The sequence below is a fragment of the Anomalospiza imberbis genome, chromosome 12 (assembly GCF_031753505.1).
Source record: "Anomalospiza imberbis isolate Cuckoo-Finch-1a 21T00152 chromosome 12, ASM3175350v1, whole genome shotgun sequence".
NCBI classification, from domain to species: Eukaryota; Metazoa; Chordata; class Aves; order Passeriformes; family Viduidae; genus Anomalospiza; species Anomalospiza imberbis.
In genome coordinates, this window is record NC_089692.1 from 6,082,966 (window position 1) to 6,105,937 (window position 22,972).

The 22,972-nt window shown below is 41.0% G+C and overlaps 1 long non-coding RNA gene across 2 annotated transcripts; it reads right to left on the reverse strand.

The window, feature by feature from the left end:
* Positions 1-12,997: 12,997 nt before the first annotated feature.
* LOC137481096 (uncharacterized) lies at positions 12,998-22,966 on the reverse strand. Of its 2 annotated transcripts, none has more exons than XR_011003321.1 (4): positions 22,751-22,966; positions 17,766-17,874; positions 17,537-17,640; positions 12,998-16,147 (listed from the first exon to the last, which is right to left on the reverse strand). It is a non-coding gene; the product is annotated as an uncharacterized lncRNA (long non-coding RNA). The 2 variants fall into 2 exon arrangements; XR_011003320.1 differs by lacking the exon at positions 22,751-22,966 and adding an exon at positions 22,464-22,679.
* Positions 22,967-22,972: the final 6 nt, after the last annotated feature.

The following is a 22,972-nucleotide window of genomic DNA, read 5'->3' on the forward strand; positions in this document are numbered from 1 at the left end:
CAGGGGGAAGAGAGGCCTGGAAGCACCAAGGAAACATTTGTTTGTTTGTTTTTAGCAACATATTAATATGAATTAATGTTTGCAAAGCTCTTTGACGCCTTTAGATGAAAGTGGATCCGCACATAGATTAGGCTGTTAATTGGGTGGCCGGAGGGCATGCAAACAGTGTGGACCCACACAACACTTAGCTCTTTGCACTGATGTTTAAAATCTCTCCTGCCCTGCAATTAAGTAGACATTTCAGCCACACAGTGGGAGGACAGTTCTCACCTCCAAAAACTTTGCAGCACAATTCCCCATAGTGCTGAAGAAAAGCTCACTCCCAGCCACGCTCTCAGGCCATCCTGCAGCACGGTGCCCAGCCCAGGGGTCTGACTGCAGTCTTAGGGCACAGAGAATAGTGAAGTTTCTTTATCATGATATGTTTTCTAATGAAAAAAACGTGATTTATGCCCCTCTTGTCTGAGTATTTTAAAGGTGACTGCCCTGAAATGTAATTGGAGTTTTTTAATCCAACCCATCACAAAAGCACAGAGGCCAAGGCTGGGCTGGACTCCCTGGTGAAAGATGCTGATAACAAAACTCCAGGAAGTTAGGAAAATGGCACTTCAAGCCCAGGACAACAGTGGGATTTCAGGTGCTTGAGGACAAGCGTGCCTTTTGCAGATAATTTACTGCTCACAAACATACACAAAGGAAGTTTGGATACCCTACTGGTCTTCTTTTTAGTTTAATCTTATTTAGTATTTCCCCCCCAATTTTTCTTCCCATTTCTAGGTGACCTCCCTCCTGTGACAAGGTCTCCCCATTATGACAGTGAACTCTGATGATAATGTAGGTAACATTCAGACTGAGACCAAGTGCAGCAGAAAGCCATATTTCACTCCTGACCTTCAGCTCCCCCTCTAGTGCAATGCACACATTATATTTCCTTTCACTCATAGCAGGACCAGTGAAACAACGCCGGATGAAACAAGTGAGGTTTCCTCAGCGAGATGCTAGGAATGAATAAAATAGTTTTGCCATTTTCACTGCATGTATGATACCCACCACACAACTTTGCTTGGCTCTTTTTAGATATTAAGATCTCTGAGACTTAGCAGAGGCAGGGAGGGAAAGATGAGGCAGAGAGAGGAAGAGGCGCCAGAGCACTACCTGGCACGCAGCTCTCTGCAGCATGCCCAAGCTGCCACTGCGCCAGGGGCCCTTGGGGGAGCTCCCAGTGACACCCCACAGGGGTTCCCACTCTTCTCTGCTGTCCCAGCCAGAACACCACACCCGCTGAAGCACAGCAAGAAGTCTTGCTGCTGAGCTGCCACGGAGCCCCAACCCCAAAATCGCAGGTTCTCTCCTCTCCAGCACCAACTGCTGCACCACACAGTAGCGCTGGCAGAGCTCCAGACGTATTCCTTTACGTGTCAGGCCTGAATCTCTTCATATGTTAGGGTAGAGCTGCATGTACAGTACTTCCCTTACTTCCAATGCGTTTTTGCCATCTGTTTCTATTATGGGAGTTTATGGCACAGAATACCTCAGACATTACAGTATCTGTTTCTTTTCTGTGCTGCAGTTATGGTTGCTGTGCTGCTTTATGAACAGAATGATAAAACTTGGAGCCTTCTTAATTCTCTCCTTTCCACCCCCATTTTTTGTAGCACGCTGCAGAAATGGAAGGATTTTTTACAGTTCGTATTATTATGATGAGAAGTGATTTGAAAGAAAGTATGGAATTTATCAGGAAATGGAAATGTGACTACAAGGCAGATTTTAAAAATCCTTTAATCATATCATGATTAAGAAGGTTTTTATATTGTTACTTCTGTGTTCTGAAGTATATTTTGTTATAATCTGAAATTTGCTTTTCTTTTTAAGAAAGAACCTGCTAGGTACCGACAGTCTCTCATTCACATCTATTAAACTCCTACAATAAAACAGGGACTCCACAAGCAGAAGGGCTCTGTGGATTTTCCTGAGTAATATTTCAGAGCATTTCGCATCCCCAAAATCAAAGCACTTTCTTGCAGCAGTATCGTGTCAATACACCCACGTCCCCCACTGCGTATTTTCTGAGAACCCTTCATTCTTTAAGGAGAGGAATTATTTGTCTGTTGTAAACTTTAGCTAGACATTTTTGTGACGTGAAAAGCTATTATTTGCCTGCAACAGCATCACATTTTAACTGCATTTAGATGTGGAATATTTGCAATCACCCTCATTGTCTCTAACCCATGAGGAGGTGGAGCTGTTGCACACTTCTTTAAAGAATGAATGAATGCAGGCTCATGGGCAGAAGATTAGATAGGTATGAATTTGGCAAAGAAATCAAATATAGACACAAAGAAATATCCTATTTGCCCAGGGCTGGTTTGATCACATGGTGACCATCTGGAATTTAGATCAAACCTTCAATAAAATACAAGGGACCACACTTCTGCAGCACTCTCAATGATAAATTAATATCTGAGCTGGAAGTACTACAAGAAAACAGTGATAAAGAAGACAAAAGCCACATCTCACATACTCCAATTGCACTCCATTTCCTGATGTTTCTTCACTTCCCCCCTCCCCCTGCCCATTAATATAAACATTATATGAGAAGTATAGTGAGAGCAATAAAAAATAAATGGCAATTAGAGCCAAGATCCAGAGCTAAGACAGGAGGAAAAAAGGAACAGAAACATTGGTCCTGATGGCCTTTTCCTGTTCCAATTTTTTTTAATGTTCTTCTGACCTTGATTAGATCTGCAACTTCTCATGTGAGGCTTTCAGATGAGCCCTATATTTAGATAAAAAAGCAGTACCAGAAGTGAACTGCCAGGCATGTAAGGTTCTCTACATACTGTGCCATGTTTTCTGAACCCCACTGCTGCCCCTTATCTCCTCTCCTCCTGGTAGCTGATTTACCTCTCAGGAGCTAACTGCTAACAAAATCCCAGGAGTCCTCTGAACTCTCTGGACACTTTCTTCGCACCCACGTCTTTGGGAGCATCTCCCAGAGCGCCATGTACCTTGTCAGCATGACCTCTGTGTTGGGAAATTGCAGCAAGCAGTCTCTTATTTACTAATTCAGAGCTAATGCATCAGGCTGCTCCCAAAATCCAGTCTGTGATGGCTTCCTGTGCAGAGCTGACCTTGGGAGTGCTGGTGCAGGTGACAGCCCATGCCTGGTGCCCCATAACTGCACAGTGCCAGACACAAACCCCTCTTGTGGCCAGCACCAGGCAGGAAAATGCCTCAAGACAGAGCAGCAAGTTGGTTCAAAACTAAGTCAAGAAAGGACAAGCATGTTAATTTTCAGGCTCACTCCATACAAAGGTGGGCCAAAGGATGCCCCAGGTACAAGAAAGCCTGACTTTCACTGGCCTAATATAGTGTAGTGCCACAGATCCTGGACTCTCCTCTTCTTTGGAAATGGGAGCTATTCAGCACAGCACACCAGTCCCTCTCCCTCAACCCACCATTCAGATTTCATTGCATCTTCCCACCACCTTCAAGCCTTAAGAGCTTGGGAGCCACCTCCCTCCTTTGCCTTCTCCCCAGAGGATGGAAAACTGAGCCATTCCCCTGGTGAAAGCCACTATAAGGGGTGTGGAAACACAACTACTCTCTGATGCTGCTTCCAAAGATGTGGCTCCAGTCTCTGGACCGCAGCAGGAGCCCCAGCACTGAAACATTCCAGCATGGAATTCCCAAGGTGTATTTCTAATGCCTCTAGCACTGTTATTTCTGCCACCCCTCAATATTCAGAAAGGCAGATGTCAAATGCAATAACCATAGAGACCTTTCCTGGCAGTATGGATAGAACAGGCTGCACTGTGTCTTCGTGGAAACCTGTGGATGAGCACAGGGCTTGCCTCCCACCACAGCAGGACTACAGATGTTCTGCTGTCAGTCTTTTTTTAAAACTGGAAATGGAAGGTGCTCACTGTTCATGGATGGTATGAATACACATCCATTTGGGTCTCAAAAAAACCAGGTTTCTTGTTGTGATGGAAAAAAAAAAAGGGGGAAAAAAAGTCTTAAAATGTAAGAAAATGTATCAGGACAAAGAGTAAAAAATAGTCTCTGTGAAAAGCAGGAAGGAATATTCTGTGCCTCTCTTTAGCAAATAAAGTGCTCAGACACTGTTTTAATTCTGACTGAGAGGTAATATTCACATTTCCTGCAAATCCCCTTCCAGCCCTGTCAGATGACAGTTACAAGCCCCTCTGTGGCAGTCACCTCCCCCTCTGTGGTAGTCACCTCCTTCACTTCTGTCAGAGAACAGATTTCAAGAACTAAACAAATATTAAAAGTTAAAAAAAGCCAAGAGACCTTCCGTTTCCTTTGTATTTCAGGCTTAAAGGAGTGATTTTTTGCTTGCTGTTTGGATCAATAGATTATTTCAGTAATAGAAATACTAATGTCCTTAAATCTATATTTTTTTCCCCTGCAAATCACCCAAAAGTCTCTCCTGGATTAGGCCTCCCAACCAACTGATTTAGTTATATGTCACAGGAGCCTCCGTCTCTCATTTTTCTCTTTTCCTGGGCTGAAGGAAATACTTATTGGTACTGTACTCTAAATCCCAGCCAATGGAAAGCAATGTTTCACCATCTATCTGCCCCTGACACACTTTTATGTAAACCACTGCAAAGGGAAGGGATTCACATATGTTTTACCAACTCACTAAACTACGAATAAAAGGCATCCAAGGTTCAAAGAGTTAAATTACCCAACGGTTTCCAATGCCGCGCTCGCCCCCCACCCTAAGCCCCTCTCTTCTCTCTCAGGGCTATGCTTGATTTATGGTGTGATCCATCCCTGTTGGGAGTTGACAGTCACTTTCATTTTCTGGTATTTTTTTCCCCTTTTGCTGCCAAGGTCACCAGAGAGAGGGCCCTCCAAGTTTTGTGCATTCGTCCTCCTTCACCCTTCCACCAGCTTGGCCTCATGAATCATCCCGTCTTCGCATTGAACTCCTGATGCTTCTCTTCCACCAAACTGCCCGACTTCCGCAATTTTTCTTCATTCTCACTAACAATTTGGTAATGAAATATTGATTTTTAGTTAGATTCAAATAGATGTTATTAAGTTTGCATTGATAAATCGTTCTCTTTTGCAGGCTGGAAGTACCTCAGTCAAATTCTAACTGTGCTTTCATACCTGGTGATGTATTAATTTGACATATTTGTCACCCAAGCTGCCTGGCTCAGAGTTAGAGGAGGACATCTGTCCTAATTGCTGCTATTTCCCAGAGAAGGTGTAATTCTAGCTGATTTCTTCCAAGGATTTTAGCCCTAAAATAAGATATTTCCAAACATTTTCCATGGGATTTTTGTTAGGAAAACAAGCAACCAAACATTCTTTTCCAGAATGGAGAAGTAGCACTGACCAATTAATGTTAAATTTTTTCAGTTAATTTTGTTAATTGAAATATATTCAATATCAATGAATTTGTCATGGATTCTGTGAAAAGTAAGCAGGTCTTTTAACCCTCCTCAGTGAGAGCAGATAGACAGATGAGATTTGAAATATCAGCTGCAAAATCATTGTTCCCTTAACTGGTTAAATGAAGTGAATTTTTCTGCAGATGCCTGGCACAGTAACCCTTCTGCCAGAGTTGAAGGTGGGACACGGGAACACGAGGAGGCACTAACTGTGTCAGCATTGCATCATCTTTCACCTACACCAGGGATAAGGTTCCTGGTCCCAAGATTTCATCAAGGGCAAAAATTGTGATCACAGATGGAAATAAAAATAAATTACATTGAAAAAGAGACGTGCACTTTCCCCCTCTGCAATATCCAGGCCTTGTTCTCCACCACGGCACGGCTTCAGAAATAGCTGCTGCTCAAGCCCTCGGTGCCCCCACTGCTGGCAGCCAGGGGGGCCTGGTGGCCAAGCACAGGGCAGAGCCCACAAAAATTCAGCTCAAACCCAACCATCAGAAGGGGGGAAGGACACATTCTTAGTGCCACTCTGTGTACATCTCAAGTAACAATTCGTTTTAAATTACTCACAACTCAGTTGAAGGTTTAAACGGATGTTTGCAGCTGCATTAGTTTGAAGACTTGAATTTCAGCTGGATGCAACCCGAGCTACCTCTTTTCATGTGTCATTCAGCTCCTCTAAAAATTCCACTTTCCAAGTATCCCTGCAGCAGAAACCAAAACAAGTCCTTCATAACATAAGAAGGAATCTCATATTCACTGTGAATGGATAAAGAACAAGTGTTATTTCTTACCCACTAAATTAAAAACTACCTGCAGAAAAATCAACCTCCAAAAAAAAAGAGGAAGAAAGAAAAAAGTAGCCAGCAACATGTTAGCAGCTGTCCTCTCACAGAAGTATTGAGCTCTGCTGTGCTGACTGATGTCAAGAGACAGCCATTGATGAATAAAGCTCAATTGCTTCCTATGCTCTTGTGTCACACCTTTTTATTAACAAAATAATTTAGCTTAAAAGAGGAGGTAATTCTTGGAAATTAGCTTTAAAAAGGTCAGATTAATCTACTTGGTGCTAGCTGAAAGCTTATTTTTTAAAAAATCTGCAAAAGGAAATATTTTTCAAAATAACAAAACTCCATCACCATCAACATACTAAATTACTGCACAAAATTAAACTTATTACATTTAGTATGTTTGCCCCACATTATGCAGAGTGAAGTAAATGCTACATTCTAGTGGCAGTGGTGACTGTAGCTCCACCCAGAGCTACCATTGCATTTCTTAAAATAAAACAAGCTGGAAAAAAGATATAACAACATAAGACAGCCTTCATTATCTCCCCTCCACACTGATACTGTAATAAGACTGTTTAAATGAATCAGACAGCAGAAGGGATGCATAGATTTCTCTACTTATGTAAGTTCATTCGTTCTTCTCACATTCCTCCTCTAACACACTTCTAGGATTATTTAGTGCAATAAGTAATTATCAATCCGCTTTGGAAAGCCATTATACATTTACATGCTCTTCAAAGCTGCTGTTACTTTTATTGCTTCTAATGCCAAAATGGGAATGTGAGAGAAGAGCCTCTCTAAGAGCAGGTTATGGTGAGTTCAGCGTGCAGAATGCAGTTTGGAGGATGCATATGGGAATGAGTCATTTCTGAGAAACATAAAACTCTGAGTTATCAAACCTTTTGCTAGTCAATTATTTTTCTTTACTATGCTTGCTAGTAATGACAACTGCTATGAGAAGGCTGCTCTGCTGTGTTATTTCTGCTAACTGTTATTAACCTGGTGGAAAGCAAAACATGGCTGGACCAAAGCATCCCACTTAGAGCTAAAAAATCATGATAATTTAGAAGGTAAAGGTAAAATGCAGATATTTTGTGGAGTCCTTTCCTTATCTTCCTGGCAGATACTACAGAATTTGCCATGAAATGCCCCACCAGCAGACCCCAGTGAACTGAGTAGCTGAGGGGAAGTGTGACAGACACACATTATCAAAGCATGCTACCAGCTCAATCAGATGAATGTGCACTTAAAGAAGTAAAACCTATACATACAAACCTTTTGGGACCATCATGTCCTAATAATATGCTCAGCAATAATATACTCAGCAATGCTAGAGTATCACAAGGTTTTTAGGGGTAACTCCTGCCAGGTGAGCAGTCAGCTGCAGTTTCACACTTGCAAGATGGTTTCTCCTCTAAAAGCTTGACCTGTGGCAGTGGGTGGCTCAGGGTAGTGCAGGGCTGTTACTAATCTATTAAAAAAAAAAAAACCAACAAAAAAAAAACCAAAAACAAACAAAAACAAAAACCAAACAAACAAAAAACCCCCAAAAAACCAACAAAAAAAAAAAAAAACCAGTCTGCATACTGCATATACCTTTGGCTTCCCATGTTCTAGAAACTACAGTTCAAATTCCCAGGAAAAAGGAAAATCTAGGGTTGGGCCGACCTGATTCCCAACCCACAGGTCTTTAGTGCTCAGGTAACAAACCCCAGGCACTGACAGCAGTGAGAGCACATGCACAGACTACTTGATAAAGCACAAGCTGCACGTTGGCACCTGCCTCTGCATTTGCAACATGGTTTGTGTACAGGCAACGCTGTATTTCACCCTCACAGAGCACATTTTCCATGCTTAAGGCCAGCACCATTCCAGACACCTGAGATAAGGTGGTAGAAATTTAAATACTTACAGCAGAAATGTTGCCCACTGCTACCAGTGTTCCCAGTATTTGCCTTTGCTGGTCTGCCATCAGCATGAAGGGAAGCAGCTGCTGCTTTTAAAATTTTTCCTGTTAGGTGAGACCTGAAAGTTTCCTAGGTTAAATTCCTGCAAATTCTGTAAGGAAGTACCACATCAATAACACCATTGTATTTCTTAGTGCTGCATCCCAGGACAGTGGCATGGACTGAGCCCTTCACATACAGCCTGGTCTTTAGAAAATACATGCCGGCTCAAAGGGTCATCTGCTCAAGGTTTCTACTCTATGAAATGATGTTAAAACTGGTCCCAAATCAGTCTGCCCTAGCAATCCATTCCTTTTCTTAAAAGACTTTTGGCTTGTTTCAGAAATTAAGTAAAAAAAACTTACCATAATTTGGTAGGGACGTGTTGACTCAAGGAAGCAGCTGCTGAGTGAGCCAGAGATGAAGTAAATAATGAAGCTGATAGCAGCATTACCCTGTGCCCCCTCAGCAAGGAAAACACGGACTGGGCTAATTCCTGGTAAAAGAAAATATCCTTTTCCATTTTCTTGGCAGGCACTGCAGCTTGGCTGCTTCAAGGCAGAAGCTGAATACTCCCACAGCCAAGGCCTTCCTTCCTGAGCACCTCATGTCTTCTGTAACAGAAACAGATTTCCCTCTCTTCCTGCTGCACTGTTCCCCTTTCTTCCCCAAGCAGTTTCCCTTCTCCTTAGAGCCTGCTTTTCCTCCAGATAGCTGGGACCCTCTACTCAAATGAGAAGTAATTAAGGTGAAAATTACCCTTGAGGACTGGAGTCACCCTTTGGGAAGCCAGAGCCAGCCAGACTCGTATTCACATGGCAGCACCACTCGCAAAGAAAGCAAAATACAGTAAACAGAATGGAATCCAAGCCTGGGTGAAAACTGAAGCAGTCTCCATAGGAAAGATGTGGAATATTTCCTTTGTGGTAACCCAGCGTAACCAAATCTGTACTGCATATCTAGGGAAGCAGGAAACTCAAGTCAAAAGTCCCCTGATAAAGGTGGGCATCGAATCCAAATCCCCGCATTGTCCTGGCAGAATATCCCAATTAAGCTGCTTGGTAAAATTGTCTGTTGTCCCTGTTCTAAGGCTGCCCCATATGCCAGGGAGGCTCAAGATAATCAAGGTTCATCTTTTAATTTTGCTTAGGGCATAAATTCATAGTGCTCTCTGCCCTCCCTTCAAAGCATCCCACATAGCAGGAAACACTGTTTTCCTTGGGGTAATGCTGGCTGACAAGGCATCGTTAACAACGGTAACATCGTTAACAAGAGTCTCTCCATACGAGATCAGCTTTTGGAACATTCACTGATAGGGAATGCAACGAGCAAACTGTAGTGACCCAGGTGTGTTACACCCTTCTGTCTTCCAAGAGATCAGGTGGCAAGAGAATCAGACACTGGTTAATGGTCAGCAGGTACAAACCCCATATATATGAACAAACCAGCATTAAGATCAAACACATGTTAAATTACCTCCAAAGCAATTACTTCAGTTTTACTGTGACTGCAATTGGAAACCGGGAAATTTATTGTTCTCCATTTTAAACATTTAAAATCAATGTGCTTGTCTTGTGAATGTACCAAAAGCTATTCTGAATACAAACCCCAAACCTATAAAAAATACCTAATTACTCTGAGTTTTCCATTCCTTTCTGTGACTTCACTGCCATTCCTCTCTCCTTAAGACCTTTTCTCACATGCATTTTCTTTGTTATTAGTGCTAGCTATAAAATATGAATCCCAATTCCATGATTGTCATAAAAATCATAAAATTCTATGCCTGCCATGAAAATATTACATGATTTATTTTTGTGGGAAGTACATATAAATCTAAGTATTGAAATGGTATTTTGCCTCCCTGACATCAAGAACTTTAAAAGATGCCCAATTTCTCCTCAATTGCTATTATGTTAAGTTTCTTCCCCTGTTTTAAAACAGATACTTCAGAAGCTATTTATAGATTGAGGTTAATATTCATATTGCCATATGCTCTACAGTATTTGCTCATATACCCTCTTCATTTTTATTTTATATGACATATGGTGGCTGCATTATACACTGCATTCTCCTAATGTATTACATATGCACATAACATTCAATACAATAGTGTGTATATTCACCGTGCATTTCACACTAGCATGTTGTGAACTGATGGACAACACAGCTCCTGCCCTCTGCCCCTTTGCTGCACACATTTAAGGGGCAAAGGTGTGGTCAAAATGCACTGGAGCTGTCTGCTTTGGATGTATAGACCCACACCCAAAACTCTTCAGGGACAAAAAAATGCAGCATAAATGAGGAGAAAATATCTGTGGTGGTTGAGGATCTCTTATCACTCACAAATACACAGAGCAGCCTTCAGCAGCTTGGTCTGAGGGGTCACTGTATGGGGCTCTTAAACTCTCTATCAGCCTTACAACCTGAGGGAGGTGCTAAAAAAGAGCAAGACTCTTCCCCTCTTGTGGACACCAGAAGCTTAAATTGACTTTATTGCCTTTAGCTGATAGGTTCTTAATATCATATCTTAGGGATTTCCATATGCAAGGTACTGTCACTAAATACAAGCAAGATTATTCTATGAAAATCTGCCTCCCAAGTTAAAAAAAAATCCAAAAAAGCCAAACCAAAACCAAATCTGAAAATAAGAAAACAGCTAGAAATTTACTTCCACTTCACTGCACCACTTGCATTGCTAAGAACACAGCAACACTAAAAAATAAAAATCTGAAAATACTGAAGCATTTTAAACTGAAGTTTTCTTTGACATTTTCTTCCATTCTGTTTTGAAAGCTACAAAAAGAAATAAAAGTCAACAGTGAAGAAGCGGAAGGAAAAAAAAAAATTCATTTGACTGAACTATTTATCCACATTTAGTATTGCCAAGGAACGGAAACATCAGTTATTCACACAGCTCCAGTCATCATAGCACTCTATAAAGATCAGTGGTCACAGAGCACTCAAGAACTAATAATTAGTTTTTCTCCTATTTAAGTGGAAAAATGTCCTCATGTTAATAATCAACAAGAATGTAAGATTTTCCATTAAACTTTCCAGGCTTTGATGCGTCTGCAGCATTCTAGTCCTGCAATCCATGGTTTATCGCATATTTTTTGTGGCTTTTTCCCAGAACAGGACCATCACCAGTGCTGTGTGTGCCAGCCTTGCTGCCACCATTGTTTGCCATGCAAAGGCAGGGTTGGTGGCTCCCAGAAAATGCTTTGGTCTGTGTTTCAGAGAGGCCACTGCAGGACCACCCCCAAAGTGAGCAGGGAGAAAGGAGCAGGGAAAGCATGGCCTGAGCCAAATGCCACCCCAGGACCTGGCATGTCAGCTCCTCAAGTGAAACAGAGCTCCTCACCACCAACAAAGAGCAACTCCATCCTGGCTGTGCAAGACCATCTCACTCCCTTCCCCAGCAAGAATTGCATACAGCCTTTGTCCTTTCAATCCTGCTCCTTTATGCTAATTAATATGAACAAACGGTATCAGTAACAACCAATATTGATAAATAACAATTGAGGACCTCAAAATGCCTTCAACAGAACCAAATATTGCAAACATCAATAGTCACTTTGCAAAACCAAAAGCTTTTCCCAAGGGGGTCAGGTGTTCTGGGATGAGTTCACAGGTTTCTGGTGACTCCAGTAGGAGCAAAGAGCACAACTCAACCTCAGCAGCACAGGCCAACAACACACCACTCAAAAGTCTTGTACATGTCAAATCCCCATTTCAATCACTAGGAACTCCACTGGAGTAAGGTGCTCTTCCTAGAAAAAAATGAATCTGTAGTTCAAACATTCAATGAACTATGGATTCCACTCCCAGGAACTGGGTTCAAAAAGCAGGCAAGGACAAAACCTGCTTTTCTTTGTGCACAGATGATCCCTTTATAAATATATTCTCATAATATAGTTCCAATACCTCAAATGTACTCCCCGCCCCCCCCCATCCTCCAATCCTAAAGACACTTAATTAAGCCATCTGATCTTCAGAGGCTTTTTCCCCCCTGTCAGAAACAATGAAGAAATAAGCAGATTTCTTCTAGAGCCATAGCCTTTAACTACTGTATCACGTACAGAGAACAGAAAGAAAAGCCTGGACAGGATGCAGAAACCATGAAGAAAAATTATTAAAGATTTAAGAAAAAGAAAAATCAATCAAGGGAGATACACAAGCCTGATTAGGAAAGAAAAGATTGTATGTTCCTATATATAAATATATATATAGGCATGTTAACGGGTGGCTGCTTCTTCTAAGATTAAAGAAAATAACCTAAGGTTAAATATCCTTTTGAGTTTCTCTGCTACCATCTACAAAACTGGAAACCTGTTTGCCATGGCTCCAAGCAAAGAGCTGATAACAATATTTTTGCAGCTAAATTCTCTCTTTTTCCACCAGCTCCTGAAGTCATGAGACAAATTCACTTGCCAGAAACTGATTGAGTACAGGGGATTTTTCCAAGTCTCTTTTCTGACCCAGATTTGTGTCTTCGTGCTTTCTGAACAGATGGATAAGATGATCATTCTTTAAAGATCCCAACTTAAATGAAAATGTGTTTAGTGGTTCCAGTGCAGGGAAATACAGTAAGCCATTAAACCATGACAAATTTGACACAAACAACAACTTCAGGGAAAACAGCCCAAAAAAATGGAATGTCTACCTTACCAAAGCAGAAACTGAATCCGAGTGATTAAAAAAAAAAAAAAGAAAAGCAGCAAGGGAGATAAGAAAATAGCCATTTGTCCTGTGTGGGCTCACACCACAGCCCACTGTGGGAGCCCAGCAGCTCCTACCAGCTGCCCCCACCCAGCCCCACCCACCAGCATTGCTAAATTAGCACAGAAACACAAAACTCCCTGTTAGACACACAGCAAAGCTCCCTGGAAAAGGCAACGAGACACATTCTGCTAACTATTTGCTCTCAATTCACAAATGAATATGGTCAGGCTCAGCTAAAGCAAAAAAAAAAAAAAAAGGAACCAAGACAACAAAACCCCACTGAATTGTGATTTATAGTAAATCTCTGACATTTTTATGGTTCTCAAACCAATAACGCAAGAAGAAACAGCAGACAGTGAGCTCTTGGCACTGGTATTGACTTCAAGGTCAGTGGAGCACAGAAACCCATTGGTTACTGATAAAATGGTCTCTCCTCCACCCAGCTGCTTCTGGTTTTCAGCAGAGAACTTCTTGGAAACCTGCAGGTGTTTGATATTTCGTGGTACTTAGCTCCCCTACTGCACTTGATAGAATAATTGCTTTGTTTAAGCTTTTCAATCAACAGAATTTCTTCTTCCCTTGAGCCTGAATTTGCCTTATTTAGTACCAAGACTAGAGAAAGCAGGTTAACAGCCTGCCTAGTTATTCACATCTATGCAGAAGCCTTTTATTCTTGAATCAAAAAAATGGTGTTCTCTTATTATTCTTTCAACTAGTATGCAAGGGTAACGTGATTGTGTCTGTAAGTAAGTGCCATACTGAATTTAATCGTGCTATTTATTTGCTTTGAATTATCCTGTATTCATTTTTTCTGTACTCTTAGGCATCGATAAAGTGGTTCTTACTATTACAGTAAATTAAATGCACTTTAAAAGATTATCTTTTACATTTGTCATAACAAGAATTTACATTGATGTTTTTCTCTCTTTAAGTGGGTATAAAGAACTCGTGTACATTTTTTAATTTAGTGTGTAGGATTTATTACATGAAGAACAATTTCTTAACTAATCACAACTCATTAAATTCACAAATTATCCCAAATAGCCCATGGTAAAAGACCTCTTGTATTAGGAACAGGAAAACAATCCAAAATTTTTTTGTGAACAAGCATAACTAATTTTCTGGTTCTTTTCATGGATGAAATTAAGTATTTCAAAATGCAAAAAGTCCATGAGAAGTAAGAGGAGGGGAGACACCGAGTGAAAAGCAGCTGTGGGAAGGATGGAGGATAGATGTGAATGGCACAACTTTGAGCAGAGGGGGAAAATGGAGGCTGATGCTGTGTGCAGAGGAGGAACCTCCCACCTCTTTCCCTCTCTCCTTAGATCAGTCCTGCCCCTCCCTCGCTGCAGCAAAAGGTGTGCTGGGGGTTTGGTGGCCACCCTTCCACAGCCCCATGCCCTGTTGCCTAATGACTATCACTTAATTGTTGTGTTTCCTGGAGCAGGCGGTCCCTAACATGATATATGAACTGCACAAGAGCCTTCTTCGAGCACAGAGCCATTTAAACCTTAGTTATTAAATACTCCATTCACTCGGCCACTCACTTGCCTTTTTTTTTACTTTACATGTGTGGTGTTTTCCACATGTTTAGCACTGAAGCAGGCATTTGTTTGGACTATACACCTCTGTGCACTTTTTTAATGTAATAAAATTGACAGATGACTTCTTTTTGCAACAGGTTTGGTAGAAGAAAATGTTTGGGTTTTTTTCCTTGATGGCTGTTTAGACAGCAGTCTTAAAAAATGACTAGTCACTAAAATTTCTCATGCTCATTTCATATTGTGTTGATTCATATTAAATTCATGACAACAAAAAAGCAACTTGAGGCACTTTTGGAAATGACCACTCTTTAGTGCTTCTCTCCTCCAGGCTCGATAGGCCCAGAGTCCATAAAGCTGCCTGCTGTCTTGTGTCATGAAAAGAAACAGCTTTGCCTGGGAATGCCATTACTGTGTAATGAGGCATGCAGCAAAATATACCTTCAGCAGCCACTTGATGAAGGCTTGCTGACACACCAGACCAGACAGAAATGTTTTTTTGTGTGTTCTTCCTTATTTTGTCCATCAATCACATCATTAGTCAAAGCAGACAGCTCTGTCAGCTGGGCACAGATGCAGACTGGCAGGCGATCAGTGGACAGGTGTTAGAGCTCTCCCAAAACAAGATCTTGAAATGAGAAAAGGAGTGAAGACCTTGTTCCAAGGGCTGGAATGTCAATATATTAAAGGGAAAAAAAAAAAAAAGCCAACCAAAAACCAACATATAAAAAACCCCAGTACCCAGGAGGGGAAAAGTTCAGAGGGCATGCTCAGAGCCACTATATAGAGACTTGGAGAAAAGTTAAAAAGAGATGCCACTTTGCATTACATTTTCATTTCTGCCTGTATTAGCTGGTGTCGGTGGATAACGGCAACGTCCAGCATTTGCTGTTTTGAATGGAGTCTAAAGGACATTATGTAAACAGTATTGTACTTCAGTTTCATTAGGAAAATCCTCCATGGCACACGGATTTATTTGTCCGAGGCTTCTGTCATTAAGCTGAGACACTAATACCCACAACGAGCATATATACTTTCAGTTTGATGTGCAAAATGGCAGAGGGCTACACGAGGGATCTCATTTTCATTATAAGAACCAAAAACATAAACAGAGTGAGATACATCCGAAGTGCCCCTGGTCACAGGGAGTGCTAATCAAGCAGAGGCAAACCCACCCCTCCCAAGCCCTGACACGGGGATGGCCCCCCCAGCTCCACTCCAGGCTGTCCTGTGCCAGCTTCACCACCGACCTGGGCTCACTCTGCGTTTGGCTACACACACGGTCACCCCCATGGGGGGATCCTCCGCGCTCCTAGGGGGCTTGTGCCTCTCTCTGGGGATGACCAGGAGGTGAACCCACTCCTCAGACCCAGACATGCTTTGCTCAGCAATTTGAACAGCATCATCTTCCTCAGATCTGTCAGCCATTGGTTTTATTCCTGTAAACTGCAGCTAGTTCTCCTTCACAACATTTTCGTATGAGTCCTTTAAAGCACAGGGTGTTTCATTTCCTTCCCATCCCCTCAAGCTAAGTTTTTGTCTACAGTCACACTTTGAATTCTAGGTTTTTAATAATGAGTCTGGCTAATATTGTTTCTGAACAGCTTTGCATGCATTGTGCACTCTTTTTGGGTAATATTAGATAATTTTCCAGCTCCTTGTCATCAGGCACGTGATAAATCTCCAGCAGAATCTCATTGTTCTGAGTCCCAAACCTGGGCAAAAGGGTGCTCTTGTGAGGTCCAAAACAAAATAATTTTATCTATAATGTGCTTCTCTCAATCATTCTATGCTGGAGTTGGCCAAACTGAATTAAAAGACCTTTTTATTAATCCCAGATGAACCCAGCTCCATAGAAAAGCAAGCAGCAAATCCCCAGCTACGATGAGTGGGAGAGGCCAACCCTTTGGGAAAAAAACTCTGAAGCAAAGAATGCCATCAGAACCATACAAAAAGGGCAAAGATGTTCATGATAAAAGTCTATGAATTGAACAGCCCAGGCAAGGATACCACCTCCAACTGCAGTTGGTTTTAGTCTTATTTTAGCAAGAAAGACAAGTCCATGGAGTGCAGTGATTTGAACAAAAAATCAATTAGTGATAATTCCCAGGGAAGTGGAACCAACCAAAGAGCTAACCAGCTTCTTGCTGACAGAAAACAAGTTGGCCAAAACCATGTCACTTTTCAATTAAAAAAAATGCAACTGTTAAACTAGAAAACTTCCCCTTTAGAAACAGGGGTAAAGTGGTTTGGGGAAAGGGACAGCAAGTCAATTGAACAGGAGACATGTACAACCCACAGCTGCAAAGCTGCAGTGATAATTAAGGTGTCTAGGTAGAATCACAGGTTTTACTTCAACTTTTACCTCCTGCTCATTGCAGCTGTCTTTCAAATCCTGCAATTACTAAAGGCTTTCCTATTTCCCCCAGGCCTTCACTGTCCCCTTTCTCACTTTGCCCCTTTGCTCATATTTACACTCTGCTTCCTCTGCTTTATTTCAACCCTCACTAACCCATTATCCTCTCTTGCCTCTTCCCCTGGGCTTTATTCCTTCTTCTACTTCTTCCCAGGCTTTATTCCTTCTTCTACTTCTTCCCATCTTTAATCAACCCAATCAAACACCAATTTCTTGGTATAAAATAAATTTTAAAGTGAAACCCCCCCAAACCTACATATCTTGCATTTAAATGCTCTCATCTACTAAAAATAACATAGGGTCTCCCAGTGCAAGACAGAGCACAACCATATCCACAGCTCCAAATAGGCACAATGGGATTGCCCTGAAAAGAGGAGGTTCCTGGTGAAATATCAAGGTAGCCTGGATTTTAACTTGTGTCATCACTGGTTTTGGTCACTTATTTTAGAAATATTTGGAGAAATAAAAAAAGGCAGGGGGGGAAGTCTTTTCCACTTCAATAAATAATAGGCTGGAGGGAGGGTGGAGGGAAGAGGAAAGGAAGAGAAATTAGGATCACTGAAAGGTCAGGTCCTTTATACAGCACAAGGGAAAAGGAGCAGGCATTCAGATCTTACCAAGAGCTGACCTTTCTAAAGATGTGCTCAGCATGAAGGGGGTAATACCTGATACAGAGCCACACACCTACCTTTAAATAAGAATTAAAGCCAGATAACTCTGGAGACACCATTAATCTAATGAGCCTTTAGAGGTCACTGTTGTGCCAAGCAGGCTCGGGTGGGACACATTTGTCTGGTAAAAGAAAATAATGGCGTAAAGGAGTCCACCAAACATCTAAACTTTGATAAATAAACTCTGCTAAATAGCGCTTTTCCTATAGAATGGGGTGTAACAGCCATTAATAAATTGTTACCTACCTTTCAAGTGTGTGCATATTCACTTTAAACCTCCTGGGTAGCCTAGAAGAATCAGAGTGAAAAAAGTGAACATGGCCCTTGTGCCAACCCCTGCCAACAGCCAGAACTCCTATGGAATTGGTTAAACTCAAGAATCTCAGTTCTCATGAGAATAGAAGGAAGAAAAGTAACATGAACTTGACTCAAACAGTGGTGACTTAGGTTTTAAAACAGATTTCTTTTGAGATTCTGAACAAAGTACTTCTTCCCCAGTTGAAAACTGGAAATTATTTGAGGCTAGATTGTGGCTGAATTGATGTTCTAGATTACAGACACTTCTATGTGATGGCAACAGGGATCACACAAGGATTTGGAATGAATTTCTTATGAGGTGGGTGAAATTCCAGAGATGAGAAGGTGCATTGGATTTTCCAGGTTCACACAACGTAAGCTTCAAGCTTATGTTAAGTCCTCACTGGGTTATAGCCCTTGGTGGCTTCAGCTTGTCACTTCTTCCAAAGTTCCTGATGAACCCAGGCCCTGCTGTGAGAAGGAACCTGGTGAACTCAACCTGCCAAAAGGACATGAGAGGAAAAGCAGGTCCACTCTGAGAGTGCATCATTCCTGCTATGTTTGTGCTCCAGTGGCAGCATGCAAAAATCATGTAGCATATCCCCTTGCTTGTGCAGCCTGGATCCTGTCTCTGCAGCATTGTCATCGATCTCTTTCTTCTATGTTAGACTCCTGGGCACTCCATTGGGGCCGATTTGTCAATAATTTCAAAGGTTATTCAAACATTCAAGCTTTATTGTGATTCTTAATGGATCATCTCCATAGAGCAATTTAGAAGTGTGGGAGAAGGAAGGTTATGCAGGAACAGAGGAGAGACAAATCCTGGCTGGTGCCAGTGCTGCTGCAACTTTGCACCACAACACCTCATGTGACAGAGCCACCGTGCCAGATCCTCAACCAAGTTAGATACATCAAAACTTTCAAGGCAGGCACCAGTAGTTATGATGATTCAGGAAGAGGAAGAACACCAATTGGTAGGAAACAATGCAAGCAGAAAGGCACCATCAACACCACACTGGAACTCAGCAGATTTGGATTGTCAGCAGTCTTATAAATGAAGGACAGTGCTTGTCAACCTCAAACCTGCCTGTTAAATTAAAAGCATGAGATTCAGAAAAAAAAAAAAAAAAAAAAAAACCAAACCACAATTTAACATGAACATACCCTGGCCTTTCTTGCAGCATGAAACAAATGTTCCTAACAAATATCAAACTCCTGACTCCAAGAGCCTCATAATTTAGAAGCAATCCTTAATAGGAAAATACCTAACGTCTTCCTTTAACATCTTCCTCCCATCCCCTGACTAAAGATACTACAGAAATTTGACCTATTTATTGTGCCAACTTAGTTTTTGAAGTGAAAAATAACCCCAGTGATGCCATTGGAATCAAGTTAACATGAACAAAAGGTGATTTTGTCCTACTGGGAATGCTGTAAAGACAAGTTACACACAGTTGGGAGGGGAAGGAGGAAAGCTCAGGGCACGGGCTGGCAATGTTTGGGAAGCAGGAGCAAGGTAAAGTGCTAATTCCCTGCCTACCCAAGTCCCTTCAAAGCAGGAGATCTGCCATAGCTCCTGGCCACATTAAGGCAGTGACAAAACTCTCACTGAATTTATCTGTTCACCCAAAGTGTCAGTCTCTTTTTTAAAGTGGTCTTAAACTAGAATATTTCATGAGCTGAGAGCTGCCAGTTATAACAGTTACGTTGGGAGCAACTGCAGATTTCATCTAAACCATACAATTACCACTAGAAAATACATTTTTAAAGTCTATCTATATCTGTAGAGTACACCCAACGCACCTGTCAACCAGATATACTATATGTCAAAGTCATCACAGAATATCAAGTAGATGTCAATCAAATTAGTTTTTTAAAGTAGGAACTTCTATACTAGAACCACTGAAAAGAGCTATGTGATTACTGCATAGAAGTATACCTATTTTATTAGAGCTATCACATTGTACTAGTTCCTGTGTTCACAAGAAGGGTTTTATAAGTATAAATATAGCCATGTCTAAACTAGGACATGGCTAATGTTCTCTTCTCAAATAAACAAGCCCAGTGATTTTCATATTTTAGGTGGCAGCATCCCACTGATCAGAAAAGTTTTAATATGAGAGCAGCAAGACAGTATATTCAGAAATAAACGTGCCAATGGAACACAAATTACTGGATGTATCTCATAACCACAAATTACTTTTCTAGGGTCAGAACTCCTCTTATAAGCAAAGGTGTCAGGAAAACAGGACCTTTTTAGAGGTAAGGATTAAATCTGCAGATTATTTGCATCATAATATGCATCTGCAGTGTATTTTGCAGTGGAATACTCTTTTTATACTATTGTTCCTGAAGTACTAGGAGGAAGACTCCTCTCATCTGTAAAAATGTGAGGTGAAAGAAATGTCTTGTCCAAAGCTATGATGAAAACTTGAACTCTCAAATGTATTAATGAATCAAAGTGTGAAATAAAAAGAAAAATGACTCAGTACAAAACAAACCATCTATTCATTTTGAAGCACTTAATTTCTGTTTAAATTATTTTAGGTTTCTAAAGAAAAATCCTTTTAACCTCAACTACAGACATACAGGTTGTCATTCAACCAAATTTCAGATTTCCTCCAATATTTCTGAGACAAATAAATTTAAATTAACTTTTATCTATAAACAGGCTAGTTTTGATGAATCAGCATTTTCCTATAGGAAAACATTTCATCAGCAAACACTGAACCAGCTCTACAAATTAATTGCTACTTCCCAACATGAAGAAATTTGCAATAGATCTTTCTTTTGTCATTAGAACAAATCAGTGAGATACAGCTTGATTTGAATTGCATGCTGTAAAAGTACAAAAATAATAATAACATTTATAGGGAGCTGACTTTATATCTCAAAGGATTTTTTTTAATATTACTTTTCTCTTTCTAAGCAGAAGCAGAAAGATTAAAACAAACCTAAAAAAAGCCATAAACCCCAAGTATTCTTTAATTACTTTGCTTAGTAAGAGCCACAAATCAGGGACAGCTGCCTGAATTTTCATGCCATTCCCTCTGGAACACATAACTTCCAAAACTGTTTTCCGGATTGAATAATCAGTAATGGATATTTTTGGAAGAAAAACCTTGGATCGAAAATTTATGATGATACCAAACACTGCTATTTCCCTATCACAGATGCCAAAGCAAGTTCTCCATCTCATTTTGGAGAATTTGTAATTCCTGCAGTCCAGAAGTACTGAATTTTTATCAAAACAGCTCAGCACAATCCTTTTACTAACTAATGTCAATACTGCTTTTTACCTCACTTTGTTCTTCTAATTTACAGAGACAATTTAGTCAGGGTAGTTGTACTTGGACTTTTAAGGGTTTTTAAAACACTGGGACAGCAAAGTGAGATCTATTACAGTGGTGGGAAGATAGTATGAGTTACAGCACAATTACCACCATTTGGAGCAGCATTGTCATGTAGCTACGATGTAGCTTACATTAGGTAAAACAGCTCAAATACTGAATAGAACAATGTGCTGCCTATAAATCTCCACACATCTTCTATTATTAGGAAAACTTCTTAAAATTCATACTTGATAAAGTAATAAACTTGCTTGATGTATAAGACCCCACATACCAACTGCTGAAATGCAGGGAGGGCTGTTAAAAGGATAAACCTGTTGAATAAATCTGCTATGTAAAAATTTATCTCAATGTTATATATAATGAAACCCTTCTTAAACAAAAACCTGATAAAACAATAAACCTGTTCAAAGATTAAATTTGCTGCACTCTAGGGCTATACTTCTCTGCTTTATTTGGAACTGCCAGACAACTTTCAACCTGTTTAATTTCAGCAGTCCCATTTTAACACCATTTTTTTCTTATTCTGTTTCAATCACCCCTGCACTTGTAAAGTCTGGGAAGAGTCCTGCAGTTTGAGTACAATCCACTGTAGCATTTCTGCCAATGAAAGTTAACAGATGAACTTTTTCATTTTTTCATGCTTTCATTTTTCTTGATACAGACACATCTCTAGGCATGAGTAACAGTTGTCCATTAGCTCGTTATAAAGGCACGGAAGAGAGTGGAGATGGAGAGAGATCTATGATGCAGAAACACTGAAGAGTGCCTAGAGCAAATGTTCATCCCACCCTGGACTGCTGAGAGAGGATCTGCACAATCTGTCCCTGTTAGTAATGATGTCCCGGAGGAATAAGAGAGTGTGAAGAGGATTTTAGTATTTTTGAAGAGGCAACCACCACTCTGCAGCATTAGACCATAAGACTGGTTCTTACTCATGAGATTCATGGTCTATTTGCTTGAACAAAAGCTCACAGATTTTGGCCTGGACTCCAGAAAACAATAGTGTAGGCAGGCTAGGAGCTTTGCTAAAAAAATTTTCAGAAGAACACCCATGACTATATCAAGCATCTGGAGTGTTCTTTAATAGTGAGTAATGATATTTCTTTTGTCAGGCAGCTGGCACCTTCTGCCTCCTGACACCCTCTAACATCACTCTTACTTTGAAGGCCTTTGTTAGCTCTCAGCACACCTCCCACCACTCTCCAACTTTCTCTCTACCTCTGCATTCACCTTGTGAGAAATTCAAGAGAGCCCCACCACCCAGGACCTGCCACCATCCAGAAGCTGCTTTCACCTTTCAGGGGCTGGTTTTGCACCAAACAACCCCCTTTCAGCTAAGTGTGGAAAGAGAGCTAGAACTGGAGTTAAATATCCATGGGTTATTTGATTCACTCCCATAGCTAACACATGAAGATCCTGAAAGCCTCCAGGCATCTCTCAGGTGTTGCAGCCTTTCAAGGGCAAGCACCAAAACACTTCCTCTGGCTGCTGCTGGCCCCAGGAAAGGCAGCAACCCCTTTCCTCCTCACTGCTGAGGGCAAAACATCTCACACCTTGGGTATCAGGATAACCAAACCTCACCTGGGTCAGCAGGGTGTCTGCTCACCCTCTGCCGAGTGTGGGTGGGGATGTTATCCCACCACAAGGATGAGACTATTCTGGTAATTCTTGAAAAAAATATTTTTCCTTGAAAAAAATTTTAGTGCTCTCCTAGTTACAGGTGCTGTGACTGTAGAGGAGAAAAAAGCCTTAAGTAACATTTCACCTTTGCTGTGAAATGTTACTTCACCCTATAAGCATTTC